The 22,204-nt window shown below is 38.6% G+C and overlaps 2 pseudogenes; both read left to right on the top strand.

Moving 5' to 3' along the window:
• Positions 1-30: 30 nt before the first annotated feature.
• Positions 31-958, top strand: LOC121522526 (annotated as a pseudogene).
• A 2,900-nt stretch (positions 959-3,858) lies between these two features.
• LOC121522517 lies at positions 3,859-16,380 on the top strand (annotated as a pseudogene).
• The last annotated feature ends 5,824 nt before the right edge of the window (positions 16,381-22,204 follow it).

Genomic DNA, 22,204 nt, shown 5'->3' with positions numbered 1-22,204 from the left:
AACAGTTCATGCTTGAAGAAAAACTCTCCCATGCCCCTACGTGTCACTCTTTACTTCATTATTGGGGTCATAATCATTCTAACAGTGTGTGGAAACTTTCTGGTCACTTTCTCTATCGCTTATTTTAAGCAGCTCCATACTCCAACCAACTACCTGATTTTATCTCTGGCTACGTCTTACTTTCTCTTAGAGGTGTTTGTCATGTTCCCAACCATGATTCGACTTGTAGAGTCTTGTTGGTAATTTGGTGACTTCCTCTGTAATGAGTTTTAATGTCACTTTGGTTACAGCATCAATCATAAATATGTCGTTCATTTCTGTTGATCGATACTACACTGTTTGCCACCCTCTGCTTTACAGAACAAGAATATCTACTAATGCTGTGTTGATCATGATCTTTATCTGTTGGACTGTTTCTCCCATGTTGGGCTTTGGAATGATTTTCTTGAGGTTTACTATTTTGAGAATTGATGAGTTTTACTATAATCATGCTGTGTGTGAAGGACAATGTGTTTTGGTTCAGGGCAAAATTTCAAGTACAGTCTCATCCATTGTTTCCTTTTACCTGCCTGCAATAATACTGCTTGGAGTTTATCTGAAGATTTTCCTGGTGGCACAGAGACAGTTTAAGAGCATAAAGAATGCAGGCTGTGTGAGCTCAGTAAAAATGTTGAACAAAAGCCAGACCAAAGCCACTAAAACACTGACTATTGTAATGGGGGCTTTTCTTTCTTGTTGGATCCCAATTTTTGTCTGTGTCATCACTAATCCCTATATAGGTAACTCAGTACCACCACTATTATTTGAAACTTTAATGTGGTTGGGATTTTTTAATCCAGCCATGAACCCTATAATATATGCGTTCTTTTACAGTTGGTTCAGAAAAGCATTTCAGTTGATAACCTCAGGTAATATCTTTAAATCTGACCGTTCAGAAACAACACTTTTGACTGAATAAACTGATGAAAACTTTAAATTGTGTGTGGTTAATTATTTAGCAATCAAGATGTTTTAAATGAATGTAGTCAATGTGCCATTCTGCTCCAGTATATCTGTTTTCTTGAAACTTTGTGTTTGTCTAAACTTGTGAATAGTATCTTTCTGAATTGCAACCTGTTGAATGTCAGTTACAGTTGATATAAAAGATGCCTAGGTCATACAGTAAAAAAGCACAAATGCTAGTTAAGGGGTAGATCCACTAAAATTTGTTGCACAGTGCCAATATTGCAGACTATAGAGCGAGATTGCACCCACATATAGCTCCTCTATTGCTCCTTATCCACAAAAAAATTGGCACTAATTGCGTACAGGTGCAAACATGCCCAAACCCATCTAGCATGTTTTGTCACAGGCTAAGTGTCACATGTGGCTTTGAGCTTAGATCACCAAGACCATGATGACAGAGTGAAAAGAAAACAAAAGATAAACATAATTCTCTGACACAGGATTTATTCATGCATAGACGTGCAACAAAACGCACGCATGAAAAAGACAAGGAACAAACTGCACTAACCAAACACTAATGCCACTGCTGTTGATACAATATCAAATAAAACAGTGTTGGGTACAGTAACTCCTTTACTTTTTATTGTAACTTGTAGTGAAACACATTTCTTTTCAAAGCCATTAATGCCATTACAAGTACAAATAAACATCCACTTAAACAGGCAACTCGACACTAATGTAAATCATCATTACCACATATTATCACATTATCATCAGACAAAGTAATATGTTTGGAAATCAGTCATTGCTCAGTTATGGCTGAGAGAAGTCTTTCTCTAGCTTTAACTTCCTACTGCATCAATCAGTATTTTAAGTGTTAAAAAAAATCTGTATTTTAGTAATATTGAATGACAAATAGCTGTGTTATGAACCAACAGGCCAAATTTCAGTCATGAAAAACAGCTTCAAAATCATGAAAAATAAGTTGGTAACATCTTTTCTGGGATGCTGTGGGCCTTTACTCTCTGTCACAGTAATTTTCAGTATTACACACATTTAAATCTCAATTTTGTTTACACACCATCAGTATAAACCTATCTGCTTAATCACATCTACATGAAGAAATGGTAGTGCTACATGCTTACGTGGCCAGACACACTATTAAAGACACATGTAAGGTCAAAATAAACCCTTGGGCCAGGGAAAGACCCCTACGTCAAGTGTAAGGGTGTTGACAAATTTACAAGTTTAAGGAAAAGCAGGAGACGTGCGTTTGATCCACAATTAAGGGTTGTTTATGTGTTACTAAGAAAATTATCATTAAAAGTACCCGAAGAAAGGAGGAAACAAAAAAAGTTAAGAAAATTATTTTATTTCTAGAGGTTTATGAAACGTTAAAACAATTAACTCCTACAGGTAAATCGTGAGAATTTATAATAAAATACAATCACTAGACAGGGTACTTACTGTAATGAGATACCATCACAAACCCCAATTGATACCACCATGTAAGCCCACCGTGAACTAGTGGTGTGACTATGGATACTACAGTATCGATATATCGATATTTACAAAGTACTCTTTTGGTATATTTACACCAACAGTTGGGAACCATTGTTAGAGGGCAGGGTATTCCTCACAGTGGCCCTCATTAATCAGTCTGGCGTAGAAACATCAGTGCTGTGCTACAATAAGGTTTCACAAGGCCTTACAAAAAGAATTGTTATTTATAAAACTTTAACACCACCCAAACCACCTCTTGGCCTGAATGGCAGGTGAATTGCTCCGTTTTATTTTATTTTTATTTTTTTGCTAAAACACAAACTTGTCATTCATTTACATTCATGTAAAAGTTATTGCACCCAAAAGCAACTTAAATTGGAGTTGTATAACTTTTAGTCTTGAACAACTGAATTAGCCCAAACAGAGGCCTGTGTGAACCCTCTAAAATGGTCACTCATTTCAATCTGAATAAGGTGATACATATGTAATGCATCATATATGGATGTTTTTGAGTATAAAGGTGGCATTATACTAAACCCAACAAAACTAAATTCACAATTTTCAGCAATTCAGAAGGGGAGAGGGGGATTCTGACACTTGAAATTGCTTGCCTCATTGAAATGTTGTTGGCAGCATAGTGTATACCATGTTGCTCAAACAAGATTTATCCTTGACTACTTAAACCACCCACCCCCCCATTCATCCCCCACCCCACCCCTTCTCCCTGGGAACAGTTATTTTCCTGCCTTCTGGCAACAGGAGGGGCCTGTCTCCATGGTAACGCTACTGTCAAAACTCCTATATTACAGCACAAATGTCTTATTCTCAGACAAATGCTTAAGTGTCATTTTATGGCGGTGTCAAAAGAACATTAGACAGACTTCTAACACATGAAAAAGGCCAACATTGTGAGTGTGTTAAGAGAGGATGACATTGTTGAATTAGGTTGAGGAAAAAGTACACTCCAAATTCAATTTTGATGAGTCATGTTGTTGAAAACCAAGAAACTTGCCCCATTTGCTGTAAAAACTTAAGAGATGGCTCTGATGTGGTTGAGGTTCGTCAGAAGGGAGCTGATGGAATCAACAATGCAAGTGTACAAAGAGGCGATGATGTACACATTTCCACTGGTGAAATAGTACACTCAAAATGTCGACAGAAGTACATAAATTAAAAAAGATATTAAAACCCAGCAAGAGAATAAAGCTGAACCACCAAAGAGTAGTGCCAGAGTAGCAACTGGTCTTTTCAACAGCCAAACTAATTGTCTTTTCTGTGGTACTACAAAAACACATGGAAGTAAAGATGCAAGTAGTGTTAAGACTGATACACTTGCAGAGTCCATTCTTGAGTGTTGTGACAATCGTGCAGATCAATGGGCTTTCACTGTGAAAGGCAGGATCGAGTATTATGGCCGTGATCTACATGCTGTGCTGCAACCTTTTTAACAAGAAAATCGTTACCGCCAAATCGTTTGTTACCCCAGAATGTCTGCCTCCAACTGAGTCCTCAACCAAATACCACTGCCAAAGAGTTTACTTCCAGATCATGGTGTGGATTGGAAGGGAAGGTGACATGAACACAGTGGATTGGGGATGGAAACTGGTGAACAACCAGTTCCTGCCCGTTATGACCAGTAAGACTGCTGCCCCAGAAAGCCTCCTGCAGATGATCCACTGCACAACTGCCTGCCAAACACAACGGTGCAGTTGCAGGGTATATGGACTACCATGCATGCCTGCTTGTGGACCATGTCAAGTTGGGAATTGTGAGAAACCCTATAATCAACCTCTATGGGAGGAAGAGTGTGACGACTAATGGCAAATCAAGTCAGGGTCACAGTTCAAAAAAAGTATTAAAAAAAAAAACAGAATAAGAGGAAACAACTGAAGAAAATAGAAAAAGATATGTTAAAATAAGAAAAGTATTAAAAATATATATAAAACAAAAGGCAATAAAAAGTATTATAAAAAATGTTAAAAAAAAAATATATATATATATATATAAAAAATAAAATACAAAAAATAAAAGGGGTTAGCGGTACTGAGCCTTCATGTGGCAGCCCTGCTTTGACTAATTTTTTACAGTACCACACAGTTCTAATGAATTTATTCTTTATTGGAATCCAAAGAATTGTAATGAACCACAGAAACCACCAACACTCAGCCAAACGATATGAGAAAGGTGAAATATGCAATTACTTAAGGGAAATTGTACTTATTTTTCTCATAAATATGCTTGTACCTAATTGCTTTAATATATAATTCTACTTGTAATCACTTATCTATCATGCAAATAAGCTAATTAGAATATTACATGGCCAAAACATGTATCAGGCACCAGTTTTCCTGGTCTAGGAGGAATACAAAGGAGTAACAGTCATTTTCAGGACCTGACGGCCACCATTTTGAAAATGGGGCTTTTTTTTTTGGAGTCAACTTTGGTAAACTTTTAGTATGTTTTTAAGTACATCTGATACCACTGTAAACCACTGAGAAACTTTTTGTTAGAATTTTTGGGGGGTCAAGCCATATATGCAGTAGCCCAATTAGGGCCTGACAGAGAGGGGTTTTTTGGGAGAAATGAAGTGCTTTGTATTTTTTCGACACAGTGCACAGGCGAGCCAGCATATTTTCAACAACTGGTTAAACTACGTTGATACAATGTTCCTATCTACAGCCCCTATGCCGTGGATCTCTCTGAGCTCGTAGTAACCACAGGATCAACTTTTACAGAAATCACTGGATAGTAATGCCACTACTATAGCCAAGTACCTCAGACAACCCAACTTCAAAAATCCTGAAATATCCCTTTAAGCAGTACCAACTGTCTTTTCTAAGTTAGTGTTTGGTATTTGTCTGAAGCTGACAGAGACGCACGCAGCAGTGTCTCTGTGAATCAGATCAATGATGGAGAAATGTTCAAAAGACTGTTCTGTGCTGCAGCTGACTGTCAACCTGATGCATGCTCATATAGTTTCAGAGCAGGAGTAATTGTAAAATTTTTGGTTGGGGGTCCAGGCCCTGATTTGTGCAGGGGGGAAATGAAGTTTGTGTGCACATAGACAATGGATTGTTGCGTAATATAATATTTAACTTTATGATTTAAATGTAATTTCCAATTCTAAAATAAAATAGTAAAAAGTAGTTTTAACAAAAAAGTAGTCAAAACTTTAAAGTGACACTTGAAAGTTCTCGTAGGAATAAGGATTTACTTTTAACTCTGTGTTCATTTATGAGGCCCAAACCTGATGAGCTGATTGGATGACTGAAAGATATTGGGGTGCTATACTGTTCATAGATTTCTAAACTAAAAGTTGTACTTTAAAATAAATCCTGATAGGATACATCCATCCAATAGAGTTTTTTTTTTTTTTTTTTTTAAATAAATTGTGCTCTATTTTCTTTGTCCCTGTTAGAGCTCGAGTTTCATCATTTTGGATGAGTTGAAGACAATCAAGGGTCTTTTTTGAATGTCCAGCATAGAGGGAGTTACAGTAATCTAATCTGTAGAAAGCAATGCATGAAGCAGTTTTCAGAATCAGACAGAGACATGAATGACCCGATTGTGCTGGAAAGCTGTGTTGGTAACAGCAGCTATGTGATGTTGAAACTTTATATTTTTATCACCAAGATTCCTGACATGCTCTCTTTACTTAAGAGGACATAAAGATGCAACTAATATGAATTCTTGTCTCTTTTTTTGTGGACCTGCACCCAGGATTTGTGTTTTATCTTTGTTCATTTGAAGTAAATTTTGTGACATCCAGCGGTTTATTTCACCAGCATTTCATTAGTTATCCGTTACCACACCTGTTTGACTGTAAATTGTTTATGATTGGTACAATGAAAAGACTCCGCAGCACGCACTGCATGTCCTGCACTGAGATGTTTTGATTTCTAGCTCAAAAGTAGTCCAAGGTATTTAATCCTGCTGTCAGAAAGAATAAGATCAGCACAGACTGGTGTTTCTCCAGTAATTTCATTGTTTTCTTTGATTATTCTTTTGAAAGGGAGAGAACAAGCACATATGGATGATGGAGGCATTGCTATTGCGCACGGGGAGATTTGGTGAAAATAAACACAACATCGGTCTGAAAATAATTTATTTAAAAAGAGTGTAAAGATCACTATAGTCTCTAATAAAAGACTGGTGCAGTCTTATGTAAACAGCTGTGATGTCTCATCATCTCCATCAAATAAATGTAAACGGTTTTGCATCTGCATATAATCAGGGATAATTCTTTAGTGAATTGGTTACAAAAAAGGGGGGTAATCTGTGGGCACAATTCTCATGCTTAAGTCCGAGCAAATAATCTTAGTGGATCTGCCCCATAATATTGATATGCATGTCAGTCTGACATTAGATAGTGAAATTAATTAATGGACGAAAAGACGACTTTAGGCTTGCCAGAGAGACTGTTCCAGTCTGATCAGTGATGTTGAAGAGGATAGAATAGGAGGTCTGACTGATGACACTAAAAAAGTTACTGTCTCATAGTGTATTTAACATGGTTTTATGCAATTATTGATCTCATAGTGAGAGGAAAATATCCTAAACATCCTGCTGACTTTTAATAGTCAATCACATTGATCCTCTGAATCAACTGTTATTAAAGGCACTTTAGGGATACCAGAAGTTTTAATGTTTTAAAAGTAATAATCCTATTTTAAAAAACCTCTCAATTTTTTTCACAATCTATAAAAACATTTGTAAGCTTTCTAAAATGTAGATCTCACATGACACTTTGTCACAGTGACAAAGCCAAGATAAAAGCTAGACATTATTGGTGAATAGGTTAAAAAAAAAAATACAAAAATCCTTATGACTTTTTGTAAGATAAACTAAACTTCAATGATGTTGTGGAGGAGTTTTCGAGGAGGAAGACACAAAAGACCATTGCATAAGGTAGGCTTTCTCCCACTCTAGCACACTTGTAGAGTACCCCAATTTCTAACAGTGATAATCTAAATCATACAAATTTATTAGTGGAGGTGATGACATGTGCTTGCACTTTTCGTGTGACAGGGCCAGTGGTTCCCACAGTTTATCTGTCTAAAAATTTAAAATATATTTTTTGCCTTTCCCTTAATATATTTTTTTTAAATAGATGGATATATATCTATATAACTTTAAAACTCTATATAATAAGCATTTCCTTAAAACTTAAACCTGCAGCATATAGAAATAAATTGTCAGTGTTAAAGACTAAACTAAAAAAGCAGCATCCCACATTTAAACTTAAAGAGGAAGCAATTAAAAGTGAAACAACATGCAAATTCCAAATCTTTAGCATGTAAAAGCTTCAGAGCTTTTAATAAACTCAGTAAGTTGACAAACTCCTCAGCATTTAATAATGTCATAAAAATGTTCTCTAGAAGGTTAGGTTAATACTTTTAGTCTGGCTCACTTCATTACTTATATAGGCTTAGTTTGCGCAAAAGGCCCTCTTAAATTCAGGTTGCAGCTTTTAAAGAGCCACTCTTTGTTCAGAGCTTTGATCTATTTTGTCTTGATTGATGAACCTGTAGAAAAAAATCTACCTAACACAGGTAGGATGTGGCAGAAAAAGGAGTGTAGCCAGGGCTAAACTATTAAGTAGTGGGTCCTTCTTTTCCACTCCATTCCTGCTAGCAGTGTGTGCATTATTTACTACTGATGATGTTACTGCTAGCCATGGAAAGTATCATTGCAAACATGAGTAAATCCTGTAAGACAGATCAGGTACACAGGTGTTGTCTTTAAGGTTGTGATCAACAGCTGCAGTTTCTGATCACAACCTGAACCTTTGTGTGTAAATCCTGTATAAGCTACAGGTATTTCCACTGGCTGCAATTCATACAGTAATCTGTAACAGTACAATATATGTGTGGTGGAGGGGCCGGGTGGTGTGAGATGAGGTGGTCGTTGGGGGGCCTCCAAGACTTAAGGCCTACGGGCCTCATGCATTCTAAAGCTTGGCCTGAACTCGGCACAGCTGATGCTGTGTGAAGCTGTCTGTCAGGATCTGCCAGGAAGTAGTTCGCTTAGTTTCATAAGTAGTTTGTAATATTTTAATGTGAAAACTATTATACCTTTATCCATTTATATAGACACCATGCTTCATTGTACATTTGTTTTAAGCTTGTTTGCCCTGGATGGACCACATTTGATGAGCAGCAGCAGCACTGAGCAGCAGTGTTCTATGTCAAATGTAAAATACAACTATCTAAATGGCAAATTGCTGCTCCTTCTGAATAGGCCTTGTCAATACCAGCAGTCAAGTGTGTTACTTCTAGTCAATTGCAATCTCAGAGGACTCAAAGGATCTGAGAGGATTTCATCTAAGGCCTGTCAACCTCAGCAGGCCCCACCCTCAGTTTTCCAGGCCTCATCTGGAGCCTCCCTCATACTGATGGGAAGTTTGGCACTTTTGGCTTGGCTCCCAAAGAAGAGCCGGCTCTTTCGACTCCTGAACAGCTCTTTATTTAGGATCTTTTGTAGCCTTATATTTTACCTTAACTTCACAAAAAATATGGTTAGTGTGTTGAAAACCCTTTTGCATTCAGTGTTTTTATGAGAAGCCTTAAAATTGCCTAATTTTATGCATTTATTCAGTTACAAAACCATTCTTAGGTTTAGCATTTAAATTCCACTGGTTATGGTTAGAATTTATGCCGAGCGGATGTAGACGTGTTTTTGCACATGCACAGTACAGTTCCGGGACGGATCAGTTAGTGACACCTCCCTCTCTGTTTTCACATAATGGTATAATCCTTTATCCTCACATGTGATTGTCTGCATGGCCGCCATGATGGCCAATCAAAGCAAAGTTCTGACCAGAGCTGGGGCTGAGCACTGTGAGAGCTAAGCAGCGAAAGGAAAAAAAAAAAACTGGGAGCTGGCTCTCACTCTATGCAAGCCAGGTTTGTCTGCTGGTGGGGGCTGTAATGTCTCTGCATACCCCTCAGAAAGTAGGTAGTTGCGCCCCTGAGGCCACCCAGCTCTAATGTTAGATATACTGAGACTTTATGGGATATGCTTCATAAGGTGGTGGATGGCGGTAAAGAATTCTATCTTCTTGGTGACCTAAATATCAATTGACAATCAAATACATATGCCTTAAAAAAGAGATTATTAACTCTTCACTCAAATTGTTGACTTACCTACCAGAGTTTCATATAACATCTCAGGGGTAAAAACATCAACATGTACAGGTCACATATATACTAATGCTGCTGATCTGTGCTCCAAGGTAATTTCAACCCCTGTTGGGCTAAGTGTTCATAACATTGTTGCAACTGTTAGGAAGGAAAAAAATTCCAAAATGTGGACCAAAGATTTTATATCAGCGACAATATACAGTTGCAAGAAAAAGTATGTGAACCCTTTGGGATTTCTTGGATTTCTGCATAAATTGGTCATAAATTTTGTGTTCTGATCTTCATCTAGGTCACAACAATAGACAAACACAGTCTGCTTAAACTAATACCGCAGAAAAATGATATGTTTTCATGTTTTTATTTATATAAGTTCCAGTAAATTTTTTTTTTATAAACTAAATAACATTCATTATCACATATACACACAAAAGTAACAAAAATGGGAACCGTTGTGTCATAGTACTGATTTGCAGGTACAAGGCATCGGTACCGTAACGGTTCAAATGTGAAAGATACCCATCCCTAATGGAAAGGCTTACTAATTATTGTGTGTACAATAAATAAATAAACAGCAAATAACAGCAAAATCAGGGGCAGCAAATACAGGAGAGTTGCACAGAAAAGCTTTAACAGCTTGAAAAGCCTGCTCACAGTTGGAGTCCCACACCAACTCCCTAGCTGGACTGACAAGGTCAGTCAGGGATGCAACAATGGTGGCAAAGTTACAACAGCACGCTCTATAATAACCTGCTAACCCAAGGAAATGTCTGAACTGGTGTTTAGTAGTGGGGACAGGGTACTGAACCACAGTACTGATCTTGGCTGCAATGGGGTGAACCTGTCCCTGACCTACTTCCTTACCCAGGTAAGCAATAGTGGCTTTCACAAACTCACATCTACTGAGCTTCAGAGTTAAAGACGCTTTCTCAAAGTGGTCAAAAACACTGTGCAAAGTATTCATGGGACTGTCCCAGTCAGGTGAATACACAACAACATCATCTAGGTAGGCCTCACAATTAGGTACACCAGACAACACTGTCCACATTAGCCTGGAAGGTGGGAGGGGCATTACACATGCCAAATGCCATGACGGTGTACTGAAGAAAATTGTCAGGCGTGACAAAAGCAGAGATTTCAGATGCTCTCTGGGTCAAGGGCACTTGCCAGTATCCTTTAAGCAAGTCCAGTTTGGTCACAAAATGTGCTGTTCCTACCTTTTCAATGCAGTCTTCCACACGAGGAAGAGGAAAAGAGTCAGGCTTAGTAACACTGTTAACTTTTCTATAGTCTGTGCAGAATCTGGGAGTCTGATCAGCTTTTTGAACAAGTAAACAAGGTGAACTCCAAGAGCTGTTAACGGGGACTGCAGGACCATTAGTAAGTATATACTCAACTTCTGTCTGCATTATTTCTCTTTTAATAGGGTTGACACGATAGGGATGTTGCTTGATAGGAGCATTATCACCTACATTGATATCATGTTGCAGGACATTTGTACGAGTTTGAACATCTGAAACAAAGCTGGATGGCTATTAACCAGCTGGAGGACATCCGACTTTTGAGATGCAGGGAGGTAAGACACGTGAGCCTCTAGATTTTCTAGAGCCTAAGAGTTTTGAAGCCGGGCACCCAATGCAGTGGCATTTTCTTTGGTCAAACCATCATCAATAGGACAAGTGGTAACACCAGAAACTGCACTAACACAACTAACATCATTTAAGGGGCCTTTTTCCCCTTGGGACCGAACTGCATAAGACTTCAACGTGTTCACATGACAAACACAAGACTTACGCTTTCTGTCTGGAGTACAAATAACATAATCAGTGTCACTCAACTTCCTCTCAACAACATATGGCCTGGAAAACCTGGCCTGCAATGGTGATCCCGGTATTGGCAGAACGGTCAACACAGAATCACCTGGACAAAAAGAACGCTGCATTGCCTTTTTCTCAAAGTGCTGTTTCATTTTAACTTGAGAAGCTGGCAAGGCCTGTTTATCATCTTCACAGGCATTGTGAAGGTGCTCACGGAAGGAACTGACTTAGTCAAGTACATGTACTGTTGTTGAGGCCTCTGCAAGCAGTTGTTCTCGCAGCAGCTTTAAAGGACCCCTAACTGTGTGGCCAAAAAGTACCTTGGCAGGGCTAAAACCAAGTGAGTCTTGCACAGTTTCACGGACAGCAAACAACAAGAATGGAATAACTTCAACCCATTCAGGACCATGTTCAAGACAGTAGGTGCGAAGCATAGATTTAAGGGTCTGGTGAAACCTTTCCAGGGCACCTTGACTTTCAGGTTGAAAGGCACTAGAAACCTGATGTTTCACACTAAGAACCTGTAATACTTGATCAAATACCTTGGACATGGAGTTAGTCCCTTGATCTGTCTGGATGATTTTTGGTAAACTAAAAGTAGTGCAGAATTTCACAAGTTCCCTCACAACAACCTTAGCTTTCATAGAACACAGGGGTATTGCCTCAAGGTAACGCGTGTTAGCACACATAATAGTCAAAAGACATTGAAAACTCCATTTTGACTTTGGTAGAGGGCCTACACAGTCAACAATAAGTCTCTCAAAAGGTTCCCCTATCACAGGAATAGGCTGAAGAGGCGCAGGGGGAACCACCTAGTTGGACTTGCTTGCTAACTGGCACACATGACAAGTACGACAATACTCAACCACTGAAGCTTTTAAACCCGGCCAAAAGAAGTGTCTCAGTATCCTGTCATAAGTCAGTACATCAACTTGGTAGGTGGTACTCCAGTCAGACCCATCATTAACAGCAGTCCACTTACACATAAGTACATCACCTTCCACAAAGAAACCAGTGGGAACAGTCAACAATTCTTCTTTAGGCTTAACAGCTGCAAAACACTTAGCTAAAAAAGGATCAGCTTTCTGTGACTTAACTAGCTGTTCTCTAACTGATGGAAGTGGGCTAACAGTCACATCAGGATCACACAGTGTCAACTCAATAACTTCTGGGACAGTAGCTGGGGTACCACTACTACTCTCTCTATTGGGCTTAGCATCAGAACTAGCCGCTCGCACTTGGCTATCAGTGTCAAAAGTGTCAACCATAAATGTATCAGCAAGGTTAGTTTCATTAGCTTTACGAGCCTAAGCTCGGGTCACGACACAAGCAGGATAAACACATTTGTTTTAGTTCACTATGAGTCAGATTGTTCAGTAAGCATAGGGTTGTCTGTCACAACTGGTGAAGGAAACACCTTTCCTCCAGCAAGGTCATTACCTAGAATGAGACTGACCCCTTCTACTGGAATGTAGGGGTGCAAACCAACTTGCACAGGTCCTATGACCAATCCACATTTTAAATACACTGTGTGCAGAGGGGCTCTGAGATAGGGCATTTCACATCCTTGTATTAGTGCATCACAGCCAAGAAAAGTTTTGTCAGACAAAGGTAACACTCCCTGCAGTAGTATAGACTTTAAGGCATCAGTATCCCGCAAGATACGGACTGGAACGGCATGGTCAGATTCAGACAGTGCTACAAAGCCATCAATAATGAATGGTTCGAAACCTGATGGTTCAAAAACACTTTTGCAGGACTGATCATGCTCAGTTTTCACAACAGGAAGTGGGCAACGCACAGAACCAATCAAGGCCACTGGTTTAGGTTTTTGCTTTTTACTTAGAATTGAACAGTCAGCTACCATATGGCCTAGCTTTTTGCAGTAAAAACAAACACGTTCTGAACTGCTGATTTTAGAACTGGGGATTTTACTACCTGAAAAACTGGCAGAACTTTTGTTTTAAAAGTGAGGACGCTGAGGAGTAGTGCAAGTTTTAGTCTCTGTCTGATACTGGTCACTAAATGAAACTTTATGAGCTAAAACATACTCATCAGCCAAGATAGCCACATCTGCTACAGTTTTTGTCCTTTGTTCACTTAGATAGGTTGCAACAACTTCTGGAACACAATTTTTTAACTCTTCAAGGAGAATTAACTGTCGCAAATCTTCTTTTGTTTCTACTTTTGTTGAGGTGCACCACTGATCAAACAAAATCTCTTTTTCTCATGCATATTCCACAAAAGATTGCTTTTCAGCTTTGGAATAGCTACAAAAACGTTGTCTATAAGCCTCTGGCACAAGTTCATTTGCACGCAAAATGGACCCTTTAACAGTATCATAGTCAAAGCTCTTCTCTGAAGTTAGTGAGGAATACACCTCCTGAGCTTTACCAGAAAGAAAACACTGCAAAAGCAAAGTCCAACAGTGCTTAGTCCACTCCAAGGTGGTCGCCACCCACTCAAAGTGTGAAAAATACATCTCAACATCTTTTTCATTGAAAGGAGGCACCAAATTTATATTTTTACCTACATCAAATTTGGAGAAACTAGAGGAGCCAGATTTATCAGTAGCATTACTCCCTGTCTGAGCCCTCAACTGTATTTCCTTAAGTTCTCTTTCATGAGCAAAACGCATTCTTTCCTGCTCCAGCTCTTGCTTTCTGATCTGCTCTCTTTCCTTTGCCTCAATCTCCAATTCAAGTTTTCTTAATTGTAACTTTAACTCAAGCTCTCTTGATCCTGAAACTGTCTACAGACACTTCTGATGTTTCTGGAAATAACTCACTCTGCTTTTCCTGCTCTACATCTGATTGCTCAATGGGCAGTTCAGGTTTTTCACACAAGATGCCCTGTTCAAGTAACCAATTTATGATTTTAGAGCGCAAATCATCTTTTTTAAGATTACCTTGAATAGGGTCATAGTGGTCTGCTACAGAACGAAGATCCTTTTTTGTGCAAACAAAAAGTTGCTTCGCATCAGGCTGCTTAACAAACCTGTCTAACTCAAATGCCATTATAGCAACACACTAAAGCACACTTGTCAATAAACCACAAATTTCTCCACAGAGATTCACAAAAATGGGCCACAAAGCTGCACTATATTGTGATTATTTGACACAACTAAACCAAAGCTCACACACAAAAACTACACTAGTAACTAGGGCACTTTCCACTAAACTGAGAGAACCTCAGTGCAAAACTACACAAAAGTAGGACTAGTTTAATCTACTAAACTACTTAAACTACTAATGTAGCACACAATATTTACCCATACAAATTACAGCAAATTGTAACCACTGGTGAACAAAAGCTTAGCTAAGCTAGCTACAGACTCAGGGAGAACTAGAATGGCTGTCTGAGGCGGCAGACCCACACCTAAGCAGCGCCACTGAGGAACTCGCTCCCATTGATTACTATGGTGTTCAAAATTTCAAAGTTCAAGAAAAACCAAATGGGTGCACAGATCATCACCAAAATCTAATCAATTCTTCCCTGTCACTATCCCAATATTCCCTGAAAGTTTGGTGAAGATACGACTTTCCGTTCTCGAGTTATCTTGTACACATACAAACAAACGAACAAACAAACAAACAAAGATATGGAACCCTTTACATAACCCCCTGCTGATTTCATCGGCAAAAAATAGCCTAATACAATACAAGCACTGTATAACACACAAAGATTAGGCTTTAGAGAACAGTCAATAATACCCCCCAACAAAGAAGAGTACCTACACAAAATTACCTAGCTAACACAAAACATCTTCCACTGAGTACTGGAAACACATCGCTGAGTGTACAGAAAAAAAACCCAACTCCCCCTGGTTCCTACCAAAACTTTTCTAAACCTACCTGGTTGGCATGTTGTCAAGGACGGTAAAAATAACCTTAAACCTTGAAAAACAAAAAATAGGTGCACATGTGGGGAAATGCTATCTATTTTATAGTAATCAATTCCTGATTTTTTTCAATTCAAACAGATAGAGCCAGCATTCTGCTTTGAGTCCAGAAACAATTCATGCTTGAAGATAAACTCTCCCATGCCCCTACGTGTCACTTTTTACTTCATGATCAGGGTCATAATCATTCTAACAGTGTGTGGAAACTTTCTGGTCATTTTCTCTATTACTTATTTTAAGCAGCTCCATACTCCAACCAACTACCTGATTTTATCTCTGGCTATGTCTGACCTTCTCTTAGGGGTGTTTGTCATGTTTCCCAACATGATTCGACTTGTAGAGTCTTGTTGGTATTTTGGTGACATCCTCTGTAACGTCTGCATGAGTTTTAGTGTCTCACTGGTTACAGTATCAATTATAAATATGTCGTTCATTTCTGTTGATCGATACTACGCTGTTTGCCACCCTCTGCTTTACAGAACAAGGATATCTACTAATGTTGTTTTCATTATGATTTTTATGGGCTGGACTGTTTCTTCCATGTTGGGCTTTGGAACGATTTTCTTGAGGTTTACTATTTTGGGATTTGATGAGTTTTTCTATAATCATGCTGTGTGTGAAGGACAATGTGGTTTTGTTCAGGGCAAAATTTCAAGCACAATTTCATCCATTGTTTCCTTTTTCCTGCCAGCAAAAATACTGCTTGGAGTTTATCTGAAGATTTTCCTGGTGGCACAGAGACAGTTTAAGAGCATAAAGAATGCAGGCTGTGTGAGCTTGGTAAATAAGTCCAACAAAAGTCAGAACAAAGCCACTAAAACACTGGCTATTGTAATGGGGGCTTTTCTTTTTAGTTGGACTCCATTTTTTGGCTGTCATCACTAATCCTTATATAGGTAACTCAACACCAGACCTATTGTTTGACACATCAGCATGGTTGGGGTTTTTGAATTCTACTATGAACCCTATAATATATGCATTCTTTTACAGTTGGTTCAGAAAATCATTTCAGATGATAATCTCAGGAAATATCTTTAAATCTGACCTTTCACAAACAACACTTTTCACTGAATAAAAAAGAGTTTAATATGTGTGTGGTTATTTATTTAGCAATCAAGATGTTTTAAATGAATGTAGTCAATGTGCCATTCTGCTCCAGTAGATTGTTTAGCAGTTTTCTCCAGATTTCGAGGTTTTGACAACCCTGGTGTGGTGTGAGTTTCTTACTACCCATTGGTCAGCACGGTGACTTGGGGATGCACATAATAATGGACTAGGGGTTTCTTCACTGAGCGCTGATCCTCTTTATAGGGCACAAGTATCTTGTGTTTTATTCAGAATCTACAACTAGCCTAGCCAGTGACTGCTGTGAACAGGGCTGCTGACAACTAGGGAAAGACCAAGTGACTGCTTGGAAAGACAGCTGACAGGAGGGAACAGACCCCTGAGGGCTGGCGTGAGTTAGCTACCCATGTCAGCAGTGGCGACTGTAAACAGTCTTGCCACAACCAAAGTTAGAGAAAATACCACTAGAGTCAGCGAGAGCTGGGGTGGAAGATGACTCACAGGTACCAAGGCGTAAAAAAAGTATACTTCAGCATACTAAATTTTATTACACTTAGTATACTTCACATGCACATAATTAGTGTACTAAAATGTGTTATTTTGGAGTACTAAAAATGTACTTAGTATACTAAAGATATACCATTAATGCTACTTAAGACATACTCAAATACAACTTAGTGTACTTTTCTGTACTATTTTGAGACACCATTAAGATCAACTTAAATATACTTAAGTACAACTTTCTCTACTAATGCTGTACTTATTTAAAATGTTCTTTAATTCAACTTAAAGTATACTTTAATCCACTTTTCAGATTACTGTTAATAAATTTAGAATGTACTGGAAATGTATTTCTAATTTAATCAGAATGTGTTGCCATTGCCAAATATGTTTACAAAAGTTAAATAAAATTTAAAAAGTTGTACTTAAGTATATTATAATTCATCTTAATGGTGTCTCAAAACAGTAGAGTTAAGTATACTAAGTTGTATTTTAGTATATCTTCAGTAAAATTAATGATATATCATTAGTATACTATGTACATTGTTAGCAGATCAAACATAGTACACTGTAAGTACACTAATTATGTGCGAAGGAAGTATACTACATGTACTTCATTAAAATACACTTAAGTAGTACACAGAAAGTACAGATTTTTCATAATTAATTTGAAGTTGGAATGACTTTCAAGTAAACATAAAAAAAAATTACAACATACTTGAAGTAGAAAAAAATGTGGAAAAAAAGTTTATTTTTAACATGCACAGCATTACAGGAAAACTGTGCATAGATACAGTACATTTAAGCAGAGATGCACACAAGTCATTTTTTGCATGTCCAAGTCAAGTCTCAAGTCTCAAGTCTTTGCTAACGAGTGCAAGTCAAGTCTCAAGTCGCCGATGGTTGTAATGAGCGTTCTATGATCTGCCTCTGATGTCCAGTCTGCTAAGACCACTGCATTGTTCTATCTAAAGAATCTAAATTCTGTACTGTATATCACCATCACTGGGGTGGGTATTGTCTGTGGCCAGCTCACCGTGGTGTGAGCATGTGTACACTTACATATGAACAGGGCTTGACATTAACTTTTTTCACACCAGGCAGCCACTGTGGCTAATGGTAACTAGCCACTCAGTGTTTCCACTAGCCACAGTTCTGTTGTTGGGAATGTATGTGCTATATACCATATGTACCTCTGCTATAAGAAGAAACTCTCTTTTTCTCTCATCAACATGATCAGTTTAAGCTCTCCTCTTAATAAAGCTCCTCTCTGTGTACATTTGAAACACTACAGACACGAGTCAGACTTCACTGATAGACACTGAGACACTGGAGATTAAATGTTCTTGTCAGATATATTTCTTTAATGGTAGTAACTTTATACTAATACAAAAACACTAACTGTTAATGAACTGTTTAGTCTGACAATAAATGAATAAATAAAAACTCAATCAGCATTTCTAATTTTCACTTGGACAGATCTTCAACAGAGTATACTGAGTATTTCTCCCTCCATTCTCCTTAATAAACTACTGTCATCATTTATGGTGTAAATTTTTTTATATCGGTAAAATCAAGCAAAATTTCCCTTTATTCAGCTGAAATCCCCTGGACTCCTTAGTCATGGTTTTTCTGTTACAGCCTCTGATCTGTCACTGTTTCTGGGGATCAGGCCCAGCTAATAGAAATCTGTCCTCCAAATTTTAACAACTTTAACGTCCCAAGAACCACTGGTCGTGGTGGAGGTTTAGCAGTCATCTACAAGAACACTTTTAAATGTCACCAAATCTCTTTTAAACCTCTCTCTTCTTTTGTGACCCTTTTGTTTTTAATCCATTCCCCAGAGCCAGTTGTCTGTGTAGTCATTTATCGTCCCCCTCGCCTAAATGTTGACTTTTTATCTGAATTCTCTGATTTTATGTCATTTATTGTTTTGAATTACGACAAAGTGATTTTAGCAGGTGATTTTAATATCCATGTTGATGATCCCTCCAACAGATTTGCAAATGAATTTCTGAATCTCACAGACTCTTTTAATCTTGTTCAACATGTGTCAGGGCCTACTCATAAACACGGCCACACTCTGGATCTTGTTTTTACATTGGATTTTAATGTTGGCTCTATTAACTACGAGGATCCTGTTTTATCAGACCACTGCCCCGTTTTATTTGATGCCCTCCTACCCTGCCAACCTGCTGTTTGCTCTGTGCCTCATTTCTCCTCCTGCCCCATTAACACCAACATTATTAGTAAATTTTGCACTGCTTTCACTACAGCCCCCTGCCCCCCACCTGTCGATCTGTGTACCAAAGAAATAGTTTCATTGTTTACTTCTACTTGTACAAATATCATCAATACTGTTGCACCCTTAAAACTCAGAAAACCAAAACCAAAATCCCAGCCCTGGCTCAACAACACCACCCGTGCTTTCAGAAAAAACTGCAGAAAGGCAGAAAGAAAATGGAAAAAGGACAAACTTCAAATCTCCCACAACCTGTTAAAACTGCAAGGGCAAAATATTTTTCGGACCTCATATCTAAAAACCTCCATAGACCAAAAGTTCTTTTCAGCACCATAAACTCTGTGATCAGTCCAGCAGACAACACCTGTAACTCCTCTTCATTAACTTCAGAGAACTTTCTACAATTTTTCATAGATAAAATAACTGCTATTAGAAAACAAATCACCCCTTCCCCTTCTGAACCTCCCGACCGTCCTACAGTTATCCCTGTTAATCAATTTTCCCCTGTCTCTCCACCGTACAGGATATAGTCCTTCATTTAAAGCCAACCACCTGCCCTTCTGACTGTATCCCTGCTCAGCTCCTCAAAGAGGCGTTTCATACCCTCGGTCCCAACATTCTCACCATCATAAATAGCTCCCTTTCCTCAGGTTACTTCCCTTCTTATTTTAAACATGCAGTGGTTCAGCGCCTTCTTAAAAAGTCACACCTCGACCAAAACATTTTATCCAATTTTAGATCTATTTCCAAACTTCCGTTTTTATCAAAAATTCTAGAAAAAGCTATCAATCAACAACTATCGCAATTTTTAAAAGACAATAATTTATTTGAAACTTTTCAATCTGGTTTTAAGGAAAAACATAGCACTGAGACAGCTCTTTTAAAGGTTCTTAATGATTTGTTTTTAACAGCAGACAATGGAGACTGTGCTATTTTAGTCCTTTTAGATCTAAGTGCCGCTTTCGACACAGTCAACCATGAGCTGCTCATTAATAGACTAGAAGGCTGGGTTGGGATACAGGGGATGGCTCTTAACTTCTTTAAATCTTACCTCAACAACAGAAGTTTTAATGTGACCTGGAAAAACAACCCTTCCTCCACGGCCCCCCTTACCTGTGGCATCCCTCAAGGCTCAGTTTTAGCTCCTCTTTTATTTTCCATTTACATGCTACCACTTGGTAGCATTATAAAGAAACACAATGTCTCCTACCACTGCTTTGCCAATGATACTCAAATATATCTCCCCTTGAAACCACACAGCCCTCAGTCCCTACAACCACTACTCAACTGTTTCCAGGAAATCAATGATTGGACAGCACAAAATTTCTTAAAACTTAATCAACAGAAAACTGAAATAATTCTCTTTGGCCCCCCTGCCCTCACCTCCCAAGTTCAAATTCACCTTGGCCCTCTGTCAGCCTATGTAAAACCTTCTGCTAAAAACTTGGGCGTGACTTTTGATTCTGCATTTATCTTTGAAAAACAAATAAACTCGGTGACGAAAGGCTGTTTCTTTCAATTAAGAACCCTGGCCAAAGTGAAACCATTTTTAAGTTTTAATGACATTGAGAAACTGATCCACATTTTATTTCATCTAGATTAGATTATTGCAACTCACTGTACTTAGGAGTCAGCCAATCCCTTTTAAAATGTCTGCAATATGTCCAGAACGCTGCTGCCAGGTTTTTAACAGGTACTAAAAAATGCGAACACATTTCCCCCATATTCTCTTCCCTCCACTGGCTCCCTGTCCATTTTAGAATCCATTTTAAAATTTTATTGCTTGTTTTTAAATCACTCCATGGCTCAGCTCCTTATTTATCTGACCTTTTAACCCCTTACGCCCCAACACGTTCACTCCGCTTCTCTGACCAGTCTCTCCTGGTCATCCCTCCGACCTTGAGAAAACTCAGAGGAGATCGGTCCTTTTCAGCTGCAGGCCCCCGTTTATGGAACCAACCAACCTCTACCAACCAACCCCCCACATTAGATCTGCCACCTCGTTATGTTCCTTTAAATCACAGCTAAAAACCCATCTGTTCTCCTTGGCTTTTGACTAAGACTAGACTGCTCCCTCATATCCCTTTTCCGCTAAACTAACAGTCCTTTTATTAATGTCTCTTCACTCTTTGTGCTTATTGTCTATTGTTCTTCACTGTTGTGTATATACTACTTGTATCTTGCCTCGCTATGTGAAGCACTTTGGTCAGCTCGTGCTGTTTTTAATTGTGCAATATAAATAAATTTAAATTTGATTTGATTTGATCTGTCTGCCTCCATGAACCGTATCAAGTTTTATTGTTCCTGTCGTCTTTTATGTCCGTTCATTATCAATAAGCAGCAATGCAGAGATTCTAACATTAATTTGTTCCCCATAAACATATGATATTGAGGGAATTATTAACCAAATAATATTTTAACATTGCGCACACCCATGGCTCACGCAGGCATCACAGAGACACACACAGCTGTAGGGCACACACACAGCACTGACGCTGATCCTGCGTGGAGAGGAGCATCAATGCAGGAGACAAGAGTTTAAGTATTCTGAAACTTTTGCCCTCAACAGACTGAAGTCCGAAGTCTGCAATCTGCACAACCAACATGTTAGCATGCGCTTCAAAGTAGGTGTGCACGTGAGCATCACGTTTGTGTGTCATATGCGGCATCAACGAGGATGAGGAAGAAAGGTTAAGGTTGAGAGGAATTTTGTGAGGTCACAGTGACCTCACAAAATTCTAATCAATTAGAGTCAGTTAGGTCCCGGGATCTTCAAATAATATAGACAGTAATCACCACTTTGTGCCAACATGAGTAAATAAAGACTTAAGCATACTATTGCTGTTCCAAAGGGAAATGTGCAATCATCTTTGTGAGAGAAAGCAGGAGAGATTTGGTACTGTGGTACCAGTCAGCTCTCCAGACTAACTTTTTAAAACCAGGATAACTGGAGCTCTTAACAGAAAAAAGCACCACCAGCATGAAATTTAAAAGCGCCAATAAAATCTTCATCCATCACAAATAACAAAAGCTTTTTTATATAAACAGAAAAAGTCATTAAGGGCTCACTTACAACGCTCAACGCATCCAG

Source organism: Cheilinus undulatus, linkage group 2, assembly GCF_018320785.1.
Source record: "Cheilinus undulatus linkage group 2, ASM1832078v1, whole genome shotgun sequence".
NCBI classification, from domain to species: domain Eukaryota; kingdom Metazoa; phylum Chordata; class Actinopteri; order Labriformes; family Labridae; genus Cheilinus; species Cheilinus undulatus.
The sequence above is the reverse complement of the archived record's forward strand: the minus strand, read 5'-3'. Positions and strand labels throughout refer to the sequence as shown.